General features: G+C 48.9%; 1 protein-coding gene across 5 annotated transcripts in view; it reads left to right on the forward strand.

The window, feature by feature from the left end:
* The window catches only part of LOC126962584 (peptidyl-prolyl cis-trans isomerase A-like), an 890,552-nt gene that overhangs the window by 852,259 nt on the left and 21,358 nt on the right, over window positions 1–16,935 (forward strand). The window contains exon 1 of one of the 5 annotated variants that reach the window (XM_050803806.1): window positions 13,988–14,000. The exons of 3 other annotated variants lie outside the window; for them this stretch is intronic. The gene's annotated coding sequence lies outside the window, so the exon portion shown is untranslated. Of the gene's footprint in view, window positions 1–13,987; window positions 14,001–14,118; window positions 14,131–16,935 lie in introns of those variants that run through there. One more of the 5 variants, XM_050803805.1, reaches the window with a different exon arrangement.

The raw sequence follows: 16,935 nt of genomic DNA on the forward strand, positions 1-16,935 counted from the left end.
GGACTCTCATGCATGCAGCTGCCCCTCCTCCTCCTTCAGTGGCTTTCCCTTGGGAATTTGGGTTACTCTCTTTGTAATCAGTACAGTTCTGCTCTGCCCCATCCCCGTTCCAAACCTTGCAGATGCCCCCAAGACCACCCCTCTGCCTTGCCCACGCCTCAATGTAAGGAAGGCCCCTTTGTCACTGGAACCTGCTGTTTTAGGGACCTCACCTGTCTGCCCCAAGCAGCTTAGCAGTATGTTCAACCTGTAGATGTAAAGGTTGTCCCTAAGAGGAATTTTGGTAAGCAAGATTGGCCCAGGTGATAAGAGAGAGCCAGGGAAGTGAGGAGGGGAACAGGAAATTTGTGTAAGGAGACACTTCAGAGGGACTGCAAGACCAGGGGGCAACCCCTGCCCTCCTGTAGGCTCTGAAACGGTCAGGACGTGTCAGAGCACATGGGTCTCCTGGGAGGAGCAATGCTGGGCAGGTCAGAGCTGCCAGCTCACCCAGTGCTGAGAGCCACAAGCAAGGGATGGGGCATCTAAGCATCAGGGAAGCGCACCTGGATGGGCTGTGTGGCCTCAGGGGAGGGTGAGAGCATCTCAGCTCTGGCCAGGGACTTCTGCCAAGGGCCACTGGTGGGAGGTGATTGCATTTTCTCCAAATCCTTCTCTATGTTTTTCATCACCCTGTTGATCTTAACTTGTGCTAGATTTGTTGTCCTTTGAAATTCAACTTTTTTTTTTTTGAGCTTTGACCTAATCTTAGTCCATTTTGCTGCTATAAAAAAGTACCATAAACTGAGTGGCTCATAAACAACAGAAATTTATTTCTCACAGTTCTGGAAGCTGGGAAGTCCAAGTTCAAGGCACCCGCAGCTTCATTGCCTGCTGAGGGCCTGCTTCTTGGCTTGTCATTGTGGCCTCACATGGTGGATGGGACTAGCTAGCTCTCTGGGCCTTCTTTTGTAAGGACATTAATCCTAATCACAAGGGCTCCACCCTCATGATTTAATCACTTCCCAAAAGGTCCTGCCTCCTAGTATCATCGCCTTTGGGGGTTTGGATTCCAACATATGAATTTTGGAGAAACACAAACATCAGGTCATGGCAGCACTGTGTGGCCAGTCTCAGAATTTGGGGTGGGGAGGATGTCCTAGCTGAAAATTGTGGTTTCTAGGAGTTTCAGCTGAAGGGCCCTTTCTGCAGGGACCTGCTTTCTACCTGTAGCTTCTTGAGTGGAGGCTCCATGAAGGCAGGGCCAGGTTCTGGTTGTCTGAGCCTCAGGTACTGGCCAGATGCAGGGTTGAGTCCCAGTCAATGATATCCCAGTGAATGACTGAGTGGCAAATCGTGCATGTCCTTTGGGTTGTTAGGAATAGGGGCCGTCCTGAGGCACACAGAGCAGGTCTCAGCTCCTGCTCTTCTCTTTGGCTTTGCCCAGGTGAGCAGTGCTCAGAGCTGCCTGTCAACAAGGGGCATGCTCTCTGCAGATGGGAAATTTTCCTCTTCAGATGGTGGGTAGTCATAGTTCTGCTAGGGGCTTGGTTTCTGGTTGGCTGGGAAATTGGAAACCGGGCAAGACACCTGGAATGGTAAGTTACCCTTGGACTCGAGTGGTGCTCAGCTGTACACTTGGAACAGCTGGTGAGCAGGCACACATTACTTCTGCATTAAGTCTTTTTAAGGATACTGGGAAATAGGTATAGAGTTTCCTTTTCATATTACAGATCAGAAATGGAGGCTCAGAGATGACAAATGATTTTTCCAAGATTATCTCCCTAGAAAGTAGAGATGGGTGTGTAATGATGTGAGGTCTGGGCTTGGAGCTCAGACAAGCCTGGGGTACTCACACCAGCCCACTTGCCAGCTGGGTGGGCCTCTACTTCTTCCTTTTCAGAGCAGAGATAATGGTCTTGCCTGATTGGGTTGTTGAGAGTTGTTGATGAGCGCGGATATCATTCACCCATCATTCCCCAGGTGTGAGTGCAGGGACTGAGTACAGAAGTGGCCATGATAAACTCAACCTCTGGCTCGGAGTGCTGTGTCCACTTGGTGATGACTATCATCACCATGAGACTTAAATTCTGGTCTTTAGGCTCCAAATGGCCAGTGGCCTTCCTCCCCACTCCCCCCTGCCTCTGAGGAGTGTTCATGTTGTTTCCTGAACTTCCTCTAAATTAGACCCTGTGATATATCAGATGCTGGAAACTTACAGAGGACAAACAGGCCCAGGGAGAAAGTTGGAAGAACCATTAGGGTGGGCTTCAAAGGGTGCTCAACTGGGATTCGCCATTCCTCCTCCTCCACTCCCAACGTTGTGTCCTCCACACCATCACAGCAACCACCAGCGCTTTCCACGTCCCCTTATTTTATTTAATGCTCATAATAGCCCGACTTCCTCCTTCTTTGCTCCTAACGTTGTGTCCTCCACACCATCACAGCAAACACCAGCGCTTTCCATGTCCCCTTATTTTATTTAATGCTCATAATAGCCCGACTTCCTCCTTCTTCGCTCCGAATGTTGTGTCCTCCACACCATCACAACCACCACCAGCGCTTTCCATGTCCTGTTATTTTATTTAATGCTCATAATAGCCCGACTAGGTAAGCATGATGATGATTATTAATGAATTTACATTTTTCAAATGGGGCAGTTGAAGCTTAGGATAAGTACTGGTCTCTCTGCTACTGCTGTAGGGACTTGCCTTCTCCTGGGATCTGTGTGCATGTATGTCATATATGTATTGTGCATGTGTGTGTGTACATGTGTGTCTGTGCATATGTATGGGTGTGTTTGTATGTGAGGGTTTTTTGGGCCTGGAGAAGCAGTCTCAGTGGTGCTGTGGTTCGCCTCTGCCACCCGAGCCCACAGCGAGGCCCAGAACCTTGGAGCCACATCCTTTCTTCAAGCACAGAGGGAATTTCGGGGGGTAAACTGTGCAGGCCAGGAACGAGGCTGGCTCTAGCTTTGTCCATCTTCTTGGGGCCTATGGAGACCATCCTGAGGTCCCTCCTCCCAATTTGCCTGTGTTGGCCCAGACAGGCCCTTTGGTTGGCAGCAGCCGGTACTGTGCTGAGCCAGGCTGCCTCTGGTTCGTGTGGCAGGAGGGCCTGGGAGTCTACTGTCCCCAGCAACCTCTGTGTGCAGGAGTCAAGGCCAGAGGTGGAGATCTGCTCCTCGGTGACAGGAGAGCAGAGGACAGAAACATCCCGGGGCCTTCATGCATCCTCTGACCACCCTGGGCTGGGTCTCACCCGCCAGCGCGCCAGGCAACAGTCCATTCTGGTTTTAGAACTACGACGTCCAGTACGGTATCAATCAGCCACATGTAGCCATTTACATGGAATCAATTAATTGATTGTCAATCAACCCAGTAAGCTAATTAATTAAAATGAGATTAAACCTCCATTTCCTCAGTGGCAGTTACCACATTCAAGTGCTCAGCACAAACAGAATATTTTTCTTATTGCAGGAAGTTCCATTGAATGTTGTTGCTCTAGAGGGCAGCTCCAAGCACATCCCTGTCACCTGGGTCAGATGAGTGACTGTGGCGGAGATTTCAGGGACCTTCATGTCTCCTGTAACCCCTGGCTTTGTTCTTGAGCCCCATCTGTACTGACCACAGGGTCAAGGCCTCCATGCTGTGCCCATCATCCAAAGCCTTCACGGGCAAAGACAGGCTGTTAGATTTCATCTGACATGTGGGAGAAGACAGGCTGAGGACAGGGGACCAACTTTGTTCCTTTTTTTTCCCAATATGCCAGCCGCTGTGCTGCACATTTTACGTGAGAGTAACAACAGTAAATAATCATCACAGCCGTTTGTTGGATGCTTAACATGTGCTGGACACTGGGATTTCCCTTGTGAGCCCTCAGTGCCCACCCAGGAGCTGGGGCTACCATGGTTCTCACTGAGAGACTGAAATCCCCCAGACTGGGCGTCACACCCAAGCTTCCCCCGTCAGTAACGGCGGGATGTGATTCTGGTTGAATTCTATCTGTAAAACCCACTGCCAAGCGATCCCCACAGTCTCATGTTCCCCTTTTTATTGGAATAATGATAACCCTTTAGCCGGCACCTTAACATATATACTTTCCGCTGTTGAACATCACTTAGGGGTGATTTTGTGGGAAATCTAGACATGGGCTTCGTCGGCTTGTGTCGATGTCCTCCACATCCCCTGCCTTGTTTTTGCTTTCCTTGACGGACTCTCAGACGCTCTTAATTTAAAATCTTATCATTTCCATTTGTAAAGCTGTCATCTTTTGGAAAGTTAAGACCGTTTGTCTTCAGGTGATTATACAGGTTCTTTCCCCTCTGAAGGACAAACAGTTTACATTAAGTATTAGCATCCTTAGAGAAACCAGGACCAGCTAACTTAATTGTAAACATCAAGATAAACTCCAAGTATGTTTTTCCTTCACAGGAACCGTCAATGGTATTTTCTGGTGAGAGGTTTCAGTTTAAAATCCCCAGTCAATCAGTGCTTAACTCTCAGGTGGAAATTAAAGAAACCACTTGAAAATGGCTGAGAAATAGAAAACAAAAACGAAAACAAAAACAAAAACAAAAAGCTAAACTCTCTTGGCTCCAGCAGGCATTCTGAAAAGGTGGACAGAAGGTCAGCTGAGTGCTAAGTGCCGTTCTCCACTCTCTGGTTGTCCCTGGGCACACCGGGCCCAGTGGCTCTGTGGTGAGGGAGACGGAGTGGCTGCTTTAAAGATGACTTTTGGCGGGCCACTGCAGTCTCTGAAGATTGTAAAATACATGCAGCAAGCACGGGCGGGGAAAGCGACTCTCGCTTGGGCTGGTCTTTAGAAAATGGAAACAAACTCACTATCTACGAAGAGATCAGTTTGCGCCCGATTTGGTTTTAATGTTAAACCCTATGAAATGATCTTGAGCAGAAAAATCAATTTCCCCGAAGTCTCAGATGTACATTGTAACTCTTATATTTGAACTGAATCTTGGTAGAGTTAAATAATTGAGCTTGCTTTCTTTAAGTGATACAGATGTATTTCATGCTAGGAATAACGCGTGAACCAGAGGGTGCTGAGAGCAGGCGGGACAGGAGCCGCCTGAGGTCACGCCTACCAAAAGGGGTGGGGCCAGGGTGGCACCAAATCCCAGTCATCCTTCCATCCAGAATAAATCAGGAGGGGTGGGAACCAGCTGCAGGATCAGAGCTGGAACAGGCTGTGTTGATGCAAAGGAAAGTGAGCACAGGCTTTGAGAGGATAGGGAGACGGCCTGACACGTGCCGGTTCTGAAGAGAAGGAAAGGAAGGGACACGTGCGTGACCTCATCACAGTTTATCCTGATTCCCTATCTCCTGCTTGGGTTGACCCGGGATCTGCAACTTTTCAGAGTCTCAGTTTTCCATCTGCAAAATGGGAGTTCATTTTCTCCGTCAGTAGCATTTGTTGACTGTATTGGGTGCTGGGAGGCGGCAGCGGACAAGACAGATAAAGCCCTAGTGGTGGAGGCAGACAGCCAGGAAGTCAACAAGTATGTAGATGTGTTTGGTGTGGAAAGTGCTAGAAGGAAGACGGCGATTAACAATTGTATCTGATTCCTAGCGTCCTTGCGGGGATGGAATATGTGAACACAGCAAGGAGCCCAGTGAAGTGCTCTAGAAATGTTAGCTTTCCCTACTCTGGGTTGTAACCATACCATTGCCATTCTTATCAGTGTCATCAGCACTGTCTTCATTAAGTAAGGAAGAGCATGGAGAAAGAGAAGGAAAATCAGAAGCAGGGGGAAAGAAATGAAGGTAGAAACATGAGGGCTGGTGGGGGTAGGAGGGTTCTGGGTTTATACCTGCTGAGACATGGGCACATTGCGCTTGCCTTCTTCCCTTCTAAGCCTGGCCTTCAGCCCATGCCCAAGCGCCCCCACCTCAGCTTGTCTAGGGGTGCCGTCAGCGAAGCTCTTGGGCCAGGGACATAGCTTGGACCCTGTGGCTCTGCACATGAATACAAGAGGCATTTACGACTGGTTTGGGCACAACTCTGGCGTGGGCACCGCCCTGTTGCCGAGACGCCAGTGAAAGGTGAGGTTTGCTCACTGGGCAGTTTGCTCAAGTTGAGAGCAGGGAGAACCCCTAAATGCAGAGAGATAACCATTCATGTTAATTTTGTCCTTGCCTTTCCAAAGCTGGCCCTGGGGGTGCATTCATACTGAAGCCATGGTCCCTGTGGGCCTAGGCATCTGGATGGCCCTCCTGGCCTGCCTTCAGGTTGGAAAATGGCTGTTAGTGATCCAGCCTTCTTTAGAGTGTTTTTAACAGCTGAATGTTTGCTTTGCCAATTTAGAATACAAGGTCCGTAAGGAAGGCATTGATAACCCCCGTTGTAAGGGATGATGTGACGGGTGTAGATAGAAAGCAGATGAGGGTTACTTGGAGGTGAAATGTGGTTTTCCATGCTCACAGTTGAGGCCCTGAAATCCAAGCTCCCCCTGAGTTTTAATGGCCTGTATTTGTTTGCTTATTTTGGCTGCTCTCTCTGCTGTTGGAATCTCTTCTCGCTTCCCTCTAGCAGGGCCAAATGACACACATCTAATCTAAGGTTCCAGGGCCGCTGCTGTCACCAAGCAGCTGTGTGACCTGGGCAGCCTGCTCAGATTCTCTGGAGTGCTAGCGGTTTCCTCCTCTTAAAGGGAGGGAGTCGTGCCCAATGTACGAAGTCAACCTTCCCCACTGCAGAATTCTGTGATTCCATAGTAGCTGGCTTCATTTGGAGAACTTGGTCAACACACGATGAGATCACTGGAGATCACTCAGGGTCTGTGAACTGAGGCAGGGAACTAGTGGGTTAATTTTTTTTTTTTTTTTGCACATTCTATATTTGGACAAAAGCACATTGGGCATACTTTGGTCTCTGGCTGTCAAATCCTCGTTACATTTATTTTATTTAAGTCCTCCAGAAAGTCCTGGTAATATGTTCATTAACTTCCATCTATAAGTAAAGCCTTTGTGTGAAGAGGACTGCATTCACCAAAGAGGGCCTGACCTTCAGAGGTGAACTGTTGTTACCAAGTGGGCTCCAATCAAGTGGCTTGGCTGACCTTGGTTGACCTCAGGGTGATGAGAAGAGTTCTCTTGTCCTCACTGTTCTGCAGCCCACAGGGGACATTGCTTTTGGCTTTTATCCAGAAGGAATGAACAGTAAATAAATGAAGAAGTACATTAGGCTGAACCGCTGACGTTTGTATGCAGGGTAGTAAATGTTTGTAGATGAAGAGCAGCAAAAGATTTTTTAATAAATGCTTTTGTGATGGATTTTATACTAAATCATTTCTTTACATTTTGACCAAAACCAACAGCTTAGATAATGGATCTGATGTTCATACCATGCATATACTCTGGTTTGATAAATCTTCAGCTAAGAGGACCTCCATGAAGCTGGATTCCCTCCGGACCGGGAGAAGATTGTATGTGGAATAAATTAACAGGAGGGAAGTTCGGGGAGACCTGGGAAGGTCCAGACCCCGGCCGTGCTCCGACTCACGCCCTGCTGAGCTCTGTGCTGAGGCTGAATTGACGGTCTCCTTGGGTTTTCATTTTGGGGCTGGACTGTGTTAAATAAACCTAGTGGTAGAAATGGCTTTATGATGGTTCTATTTTCTGAATATTTACTCAGGAAAGCAAGAGACAGCCTGGGAGGAAAACGAAGGGGCTAGCGAGCCAGCGTGTGGAGGGCCATTGTGAATGAAGTGTCCTTTCTTCCCCTCTTCCTGGTCATCCCCCTCTTCTCACCAAAGACACTAAATGGGGACAAGAGTGCTGATCCCTCTGGCCCCTGGACGCAGCGTGGTGTTTGCGTCTGTTGCCGGCAAGCCCAGGTTGAGTGGTGGATTCTTGCTTCCTTGTTCTGGCCTTTGTGGCCTGGGCTAGTCTCTCTAGCTGTGGACCACGTGGGGTCTCCCCACCACACTCTGGGCAGTTTCCTCCCGTCCTTTGCCCACTTTGCATCTTTCCCATGCAGAAAACTCTTATTCTTCCTAAAAGATGCTCAAATACTGCTTCCTCCTGGAGCCTCCCTCTCCTCCCTTTGCTGCAGGCAGAGACGGGTACTCTTGACTGTGTCTGGCCCTCATTTTCTGTCTTCTTGGACAGCATCACCTGCAGTGTCAAGGAATTTCTTGCAATAGAGTCTGTGTATCGCCAGCCATCACCAGGAGTGCAGTGCTACATAATACAGACTCCTGAATCCGAATCTCTAAACAGGAGCCCAGGAATCTGCATATCTAACAAGTGTCTGTTATAATTTGGTGGTAAGCTCCTTGGGGGCAGGGGCTGTCAAGGTCATTTTCATCCTGGTGCCTAGCACCTATGAGGCACCCAGAGGGTGAGTGTGGAATGAATGAAGAAAGGAACAAATGAGGAAAGCAAGCTGCGAATCAGAACGAAGCCCTCATCTCACATTTTATTGTGACTTTGCAAGTGTCATGTAGCCTTCAGAATGATGAGTGGCCTCCATCCTGGTCCATTATGGTGTAATAGATTAAGCCATCCTTCAGAAAAAAATTAAGGAGCCTTGACAATGATAATTGCCGTTAATATCACTCTGGACATAGGTTTACTGACTGATGAGTTTAGAAAATTTGCTTCTAAAACAACATTAAGTAATGTGAAAAATAGCCAACGGGAAGGTCAGAGAGGTGGGCGTGGCCTTGCGCTCAGAGGCATGTGCGGGGAGAGAAAGTGCATCTGTGGGGCCAGACGGGAGTTCCTCAGTAAGGCCACCCCGCTGGGCCAGGCCTGGGCTGTGCATTCACTGTAGACTGCAGCCCGGGGCCATGCACAAACGTGGTGGGGCCCAGACCCAAGTGCATGGTGAGACACCATACAGGCTGTGACGGCCTGCCAGCACCTTCTTGCTCTGATTTTCCTCTTCCCGTTTTACACACTCACTCTCTCTGGTGAATAGTCCTTGGCAGGTTTCCCGAGATATCAAATTCCAGGAGAGAAAATACACAGGTCATGTGTACGGACTAAATAGAACTCTTAGTTGGAAACGACTTTTGTCAGGTGTCTGGGAATCTGCTCCGCCTTCAGCTACAAGTTAATCAGACATAAAGCAGCATGTCTGGAACTTGGGCAAGGGGCCCTCCTCTGCCCTCTGTCACCTGCCTGACTCACCTTGGGCAGGTTACAACCTTTCTTGGGGCTGCAGGTTTCTCATCTCTCTAATTAGGGCCTTGGACGAGCTAGGCCAGGTTCCTTCCAGGTCTAAGAGTGTGTAATTCTATCCACCTGCCTTCAGTCCCAAGCCACCACCCTCTACAGATGGGATTCATAATTCCGGGCTGCACTTAAAATACTTAGCTGGATTGTGCGGCTGCTGTAAAATAACCTTTAGCTTGCCTTGCAACTTGTTTGGACTTTTATCTAATCACAGAAACAGTTGAGGTGAGTGCTTTAAAAAGCGTTTACTATGTAGGAAAGCTTACACTGGAGTGCTTTCTGTGCTGACTGTGGCGACTTACTGGGCATGTGTGCAGGTCTGGGAGATGTTACACAGGTGATTGGGGAAATGTTTCCACATGGGGTCATGGACAAGCAGCAGGGAGACGGGAGTGGCAAATGCTTTGTGGGCCAGGGTGATGTGTCAGGAGGGGTTTGGCTCCCAGCTTTGGTTTTCTCATCTGTAATACAGGATCACACATTTTTTCTAGGGTTGGGTGAGTAGCAAATGCAGCAAAAGTTCTTGCATATATGTGCAGAACACTTAGAGTGGAGCTGGGACATAGTGAGAGCTCTATGAATATCAGATGTTATTATCACCACGAGCTATACTAATATTCTTCGCCTACTTCCCTCTCGTCACAAACATTTTCTTTAGTATTGGGAAGAAAGTCGTTTCTGATTTCAAAGCCCTGGTGACCTGATTCTCCTGGGGAACTTTGGCATCAAGATATGGTGCTGATCCCCAAAGGCAGAGGCAGTGTATTAGTTCATTTTCACGCTGCTGATGAAGACATACCTGAGACTGGGCAATTTACAAAAGAAAGAGGTTTAATGGACTTACAGTTCCACATGGCTGGGGAGGCCTCACAGTCATGGTAGAAGGCAAGGAGGAGCAAGTCACGTCTTTCATGGATGGCAGCAGGCAAAGAGAGGGAGCTTGTGTGGGGAAACTCTCCCTTATAAAACTATCGGATCTCTTGAGACTTATTCACTATCACGAGACAGCATGGGAAAGCTTGCCCCCATGATTCAGTTACCTCCCACCAGATTCCTCCCACAACACATGGGAATTTAAGATGAGATTTGGGTGAGGACACAACCAAATCATATCAGGCAGAAAGAAGACAGAAGGAAGGGAGGCTCAGGAGCTTCTGACTCCTGGATATTTGATTAGGGACTAGCTGGACTCAGCCTTTGTTTGGCCCTGAGTCCACCATGGTTTCAACACAGGAAGTTTTACAGCTCACAACAACCCAAGGTACCGAGAATGAAATAAACTCTCCTGTGGGCTGGCGTGGTCCTGGGAATTACTGGCTTTTCCAGGGGCCCTGGCTTTGCTTGGGATGAGTTTCCACTGGGGCAATTGTGTCCTGTAAGGCACTCTCTGTGTGGGTGCATCCACCGTGGCCCGTCAGCACCTTGGGGACAGGATCTGGGCTGGGACCTGCAAGTTCTCAGGAGCTTTGTTGGATGAGTGAAAGGGCAAGGGCTACACCTGCCACTCTCCAGGAGATACATGGTCTGGTGCAGCTCTTTCTGAGTGTGGGCCTGGAAGGTCTTGCCCAGTGCCCCCCACATAGCTGCACCAGCCCCATCCTGAGTTTATGCCTCCTGGGGAGGAGGGTGGGCTTACTGTGAGCAAAGTGCTCCCCACTGTTTGTGCAGCCATTGTGTGATCCCCTGACCCTTGACTCTTGTTGCCTGCAGTGTCATCTGGCAGCAGCATTTTTTAGGCAGCGCTCTATTGAAGTGCAATTAACATACCATAACATGTGTCTGTTTTAAGTACATGTCAATGATTTTTAGTAAATTCACAGAGTTGTGTATCCATCACCATCATCTAAATTTAAGACTTTCTCATCAACCTGCAAAGATCCCTTGTGCCTATTTGCAGCTCCTCTCCATTCCCATCCCAGCCCCAGGGAGCCACCCTCTACTTTCTTCCTCTATAGATTTGCCTTTCCTGGATATTTCATATCAATGAAATCATGCAATATGTGGTCTTTTTTCAGCAGCATTATTGATTAATCTCCCTCCTGGTTCTTGGCAGGAAACAATTTGTATTTATGTTTGGAAAGGACCCGGGTCAGGGAGACACAGCTGCTCTTGCTGATATCGGCTGTGACCACACACTTGCCTGGATGGCCCCATCCAGCCCCTCCTGCTCACCTGCCACTCAGGGGCCATTGGTTCTTGCATCTCTTTCTCCATCCTTGATCTTGCTGCTGAGAATCGGACCCCTGTTTCTGTTTGGTGATGCACAGGTGCCTTCACTCCATGCATCTAGATCAGAACTCATCTGCCCTATCTTCCTTCTGCATTAGTGAAGAGCATGGTCTTCCTTGGAGGGCAGATTTTTAGGTGGCCCTGTGCTCCTTGGTGGCCCTCTGTGACTTGCTTCTAAACAGTAGTGGGGTCTGTGACTTGCTTCTAAACAACAGAACACAGGGTAGGTGACGGGATGTATGTGATTATATGACTATGTGATATAGAGTATAGTGCTAGTCTTGCTGGGTCTCTCTCTGCCTGCTGGCTCTGAGGAAGCAAGTGGACACATCACTGGACTGGAACTGCGCCTCAGCCTGTTGAAGCTGAGGGTGGCCCCCAGGCAGCAGCCAGCAGAAAAGCCAAAGCTGTTTACAGCTGTGAGGAGCCAAATCCTGCCAACAACCACGAGCATGGGCACATGAGTCCTTCCAGTGAAGCCCTGAGATGAGACCCCTGTTCCAGTTGACACTTCGTTTGCAGCCTGGTGAGACCCTAAGCAGTACACCCAGCTGGGCTATGCCTGGACTCCTAACCCACAGAAACGGTGAGATAATCAATGATTGCAGTGGGCTCCTTTCAGTATCGCTGCCCACAGTCTCTCCCAACCCACCTTCCCCCTTCAGTGCCAGTTCCACCCTGATGCCCCCTGCACACCATCACCTGCAGGAAAGGACAAGGCCCTTACTGTGGCCTATAAGGATGTAACAGCCCAGTCCCAATATCCTCCTCCAGTTTTATCTCTGCTCCTCCTGACCACATCCCCATGCTCCGGCCACCCTGAACCACTTGGTCATCCTAAGACAATCTGGGCTTATCCCACCTCTGTGATTTGGCGTCTGCTGTTCTCTCTGCCTAGAATGCTCTTCCATCTCTTCTCAGCCTGAAAAACGTATTCATTCTTCACAACCTCAGATCCAATATCATCTCTTTTCGAAAGCTTCTGTGGATGCCTTAGACAGAAAGAATTTGGACTTTAATTGGTATATTGCTCTTTCCTTGTGTCCACTGATACTGACATTGTATTTTAGTCTGTCCTCCAGTGCCCCCACTGGAGTATGGACAGTGGTTTAAATGTGTTCTTCCAACGTGTCTTCTTTCCCTGGTTCCCCCACTCTAGTGCCAAGCACCTCTGATGTTCAATAAACATCTTTGGAATGAGTCCTGGAGTGAATAGCCAGCTGACCACTTCAATACGTTGAGACAGAACCCCCAGGTGAACCGTGGGCCATGGGCATCCTAACGACCTTTGGTTTGTAGGGAGTTAGGTGTGCAGGTCAGGTGGATGGGGACAGCATGGGAGGTGAGTTTCAAACGTTGGGGTTCACTGGGGTCAGCTTTAGATCTGAAGGTCATGGTCCCTCTCTTACTGAGGCTGTTGCTCTCCCAAGCACAGTGGCCATGAGACCTACAGCCCCTGCTTTTCTTTCTGCTTCAGTGCCTTCCTCCATCCACTGCTGGTGGCCCCAACACGTGGATGACAACTTGATAAAAGTCTCAAACTATATGGAAAGGGTCTGAGATACTGACGAGCACTATCATTAAAATTGTGCCCACTCACCCGATAGATCCCCTTCCCCTCCCTGCGTATTTTCCTCCCCAGCACTCTGGTGTACATGCTTTCTTCATTAATTTGCTTGTTTTCAGTCTCCCCCAGTTAGACTGTAAGCCCCGTGAGGGCAGGCATCTCTCTGTTCCAGTAATTTCTGTATCCGTGTGCCTGGAATGATGTGGAGGGTGCCCATCCCACTGCATAGCTCTCCCTATACCTGGCCGCCTCCCTTCTTGATCTTTCTAAAATGCAAACCTATCATGTCATCCCTTTGCTTAAACGATTTTATTGTCTTCCCATTCACTTTAGGATGAAGAAAAATAATCTTTACCTCTAAATATGTTTAATTTTATTAACTTATCCCACCCAGATTAAGGTAAAAACAATAACAACAACAACAAACTCTCCTTTTGTCAATTATACTCTAACTCAAATTATCATTCTAGCCCTAACCTAAAGTCTGAGAGAGAGATTTTTGAATTTTTCTTCCTAGAGTTTTTGTTTGTTTGTTTGTTTGTTTTTGAGACAGAGTCTCGCTCTGTTGCCCAGGCTGGAGTGCAGTGGTACAATCTCAGATCACTGCAACCTCCGTCTCCTGGGTTCAAGTGATTCTTCAGCATCAGCCTCCTGAGTAGCTGGGATTACAGACACCTGCCACTACACCCAACTAATTTTTGTATTTTTAGTAGAGATGGGGTTTTACGCAGGTCCTGGTCTCAAACTCCTGACCTCAGGTGATCCACTCGTCTTGGCTTCCCAAAATGCTGAGATTACATGTGTGAGCCACTGTCCCCGGCCTTCCTAGAGCATTTTTATTTTAGAAAATAATTTCAGTTTATTTTCATAGGTGATATAACGATTAATCCTTAAAGCTTTCTGGCAGATTCATTTCTGGTTATTATAATTTTAGGGGTGAAGAACTGAGAGTGTGGGGATAGGGAGTCTGAGAACCAGATGGTGTTCAAGCAAACTGGGATTTCTTAAATTGGGTGGGATGGGGGGCGGTGGCAGAGGTGGCCGTGGGTCTGGCTGTATAATCCTTCACATGATTGGGTGGGACGGGGGAAGGTGGCAGAGGCGGCCATGGGTCTGGCTGTATAATCCTTCACATGATTGGGTGGCATGGGGGGGGCGGTGGAAGAGGCGGCCGTGGGTCTGGCTGTATAATCCTTCACATGGGTCATGATCCTTTGTCAACCCATTCCTGTGTAATGATGGATGTGGGTGGGTGGGAATGACTTCCCAATATAATTTCTATCCATTTCATTTTCTTTGCAGAGGGAAGAGAGAAGCCCCTCCCATTCGCTTCTACTGGGGCTTGTTAAGCCATCGCCTTGGGGGCCGGCTGATCAGCGGCAGCCAGCAGCCAGTGGCTTCGGCAGGCAGGAGCAAGGACAGCCTGTGGCTACTGCAGCCCCACTGCCCGGCCACACTTCATGACGGGAGAGTGCCTTGGGAGGAATGTAAAGGCAAACCGTGTTAGCATCATAGAGCCCACTTAATTCTGTATGGGTTGGTATTTGGGGAAGAAATTGAGGACAATTTGGTATTGGACCCTATAACTGGGCAGTGACCAGTATGCATGGCAAAGTCTTAAAGTCAGTGAGTTTTTCAGGATGATTTTCTTTTCTGTCCCTGAGTCAGTGGGATAGAATGGAAATGCCTCGTCTAGGTACTTTAGGGAGCACAGTGTGAAGAAGACAGCCTCCCCTAAGCTAGCACCGCTTGTGTAATTTGTGGTCCTTAGACATTAAAGTGAAGCCCTTTGTCACCAACTGTAGAGCCCCCCCGCCAAAACACCCTCATTTGGGGTTTTTATTCCATTTTAAACCATGAATTGCATGCACTCCCTCCAGTACTGATGTGAGGTTTTTCTGTGTTGGATCAAAACCAAATGCTGCTTTATGTCAACTTCAGGAAGGAAACTGGCAAATGCATGAAGTCAGTCTCCATGGTGCGCTTCCACTCCAGGGACTGTACGAGAGGAAAAAAAGGTGCTTCATATCCCAACCAAAAGTATTCTCTGTCTGAGGACCATTGCCCAAGTGTGAAGTAGGAGACTTGTGCAATTCAAAGGCACCCATGCGATGCTCGTGCGAAGCTCTTTTCTCAGCCAGGCACGACAGGTATGGAGCCGGCCCTGGGAAGTGGGATCTAGAATGACAACCCCTGGCACAGGGCTAAGGAGCTTTAGGAGTGGTGAAATCTCATTGTATCACTGCAAACAGAAGCTGCATCCCTGCATGGGAAGCATTAGGTCACCTCCCAGGCAGGAGCAAACATTTGGTGGGAAGGACTAGGAGGTTGGCTGCTTGCTCTTCTCTTTCAGCAGTGACATCTCCACCGTGCTTGTCCCACGTCTCCAGAAAGGTGGTTCCAGGTACAAAAGCTCAAGTGGACTGGAGGCTCCCAAAGGTTCTCCCCGTGCCATCTCCCCACTGGCTGCTGGGTCCAGTGGTGGCCGCCCCTTGGGTACTAGGAACTCCTAGTTCTACAACGAGAAGCTGCAAGGTACAGCTGTAAGTTTTGTCCTCATGCTCACCCCCTTATGCTGTCTCCTCCAATAATGCATGTGATTTGGTCTCTACAGGACTCCCAGAGGCCCATGGACTGGAGCTGTTAATGTCCTGCAGATGGGAGCCACTCTCTCGCTGTGATCACCAAGGTACCCAGGGCCTCCGGAGGCCACAAAGAATGGATAATTGCAACCCACAGGCCTCCTTCAGATTTCCTCCAAGCCCTTCTGGTCAGCAAATACTCTATGGCAAGTCTGGGGTTTGGTCTTTACTTCTGGTGCCAATTAACTTCATCTTCCTTTTCTCTTTGGTCCGTGGAATTACTCTGCACTCTTTGCAATGATGTTTAGTAATTCTTATCGACTATGGAGCAGCCTCCTGGGACCCTGCCAGCTGATCTTAAAAAGCCACTTACTGCAGGATTCCCACTGCTTTCCTGGGCTAGGAATTCCTTAACCAAAGGCAAGTTTCACAGGAGATCCTTGAGAAGGTGCCTCATTATTAATATTTTTGTGTTGAAAATGTTCACTGTGGAAGTTGCTTACAAGGTGGGCAGAACAGGGTGGGCCTCGAGCAAACTGGGGGGCGGGGTGGGATTCAGACTCTACTCCCTCCACCTTTGTCCTTCCCTCTTCTTCTTCCTGCTCTCACCTCCGGAACCCCCGGGCCCCTTCCTGGCTGCAGCCCCTCGGGTCTTCTTCATGCGTTGACACTGAAAGCTCTCTTGTGCTAATTGCTGACTAGGCATGAATGCATGGCAATTGTTGGCTTGTTTCCTCTCCTGGATCACTTTTTCCTCCTTTCATATTGGGTAGAGCCTTTCACGTCTTAACAAGAGGGAGCCGGTCACATGAGGTTTTGGGTGCACCAGTTGGGTGGGTTCTGAACTTCTGGCCCCCTTCCAAGTCTCAAAGTCTGGTTGACCATGTGTGTTGGGCCAAGCTGTGCCTGGCTCTGGAACTGCCTCCAAGGAGGGGCATCAGGCTGTGTGGTGGAGACAGTGACCCCTCCAGCCCCTGCTGCTCCAGCTGCAGCTGCAGAGTGTACAAGGGGAGAGTCTCTGGGGGTCATGGGGCTCCAAGGGTGTATTCAGAAAGATGAAGCACCCTGTGTGATGCACCTGCACCTAGGCTGATGGGGACACCTGCAAGGACAGACTGGGGCATTAAATAGGTGGAGGGAGCTTTGCTTTAGAAAACACACACTGAGAAAGTGGAATTTGCCATCAGGCAGGCTAAGGGGTGTTCCACTTACTACACTTGGAGTCTTTCGCCCAAGAACTGATGAAACAGTTCAGGAACAAAACCAGCCAGATACGTTAAGAAGAATGATGCTTACCAACATAGTATGGGGTTTGATGTTGACAACGATTCACTGATGTCTCCCCAGATTCCCTAGATGTAGGGGCAGAACTACCAGGGGA

The sequence above is a fragment of the Macaca thibetana genome, chromosome 9, assembly GCF_024542745.1.
Source record: "Macaca thibetana thibetana isolate TM-01 chromosome 9, ASM2454274v1, whole genome shotgun sequence".
Lineage (NCBI taxonomy): Eukaryota > Metazoa > Chordata > Mammalia > Primates > Cercopithecidae > Macaca > Macaca thibetana.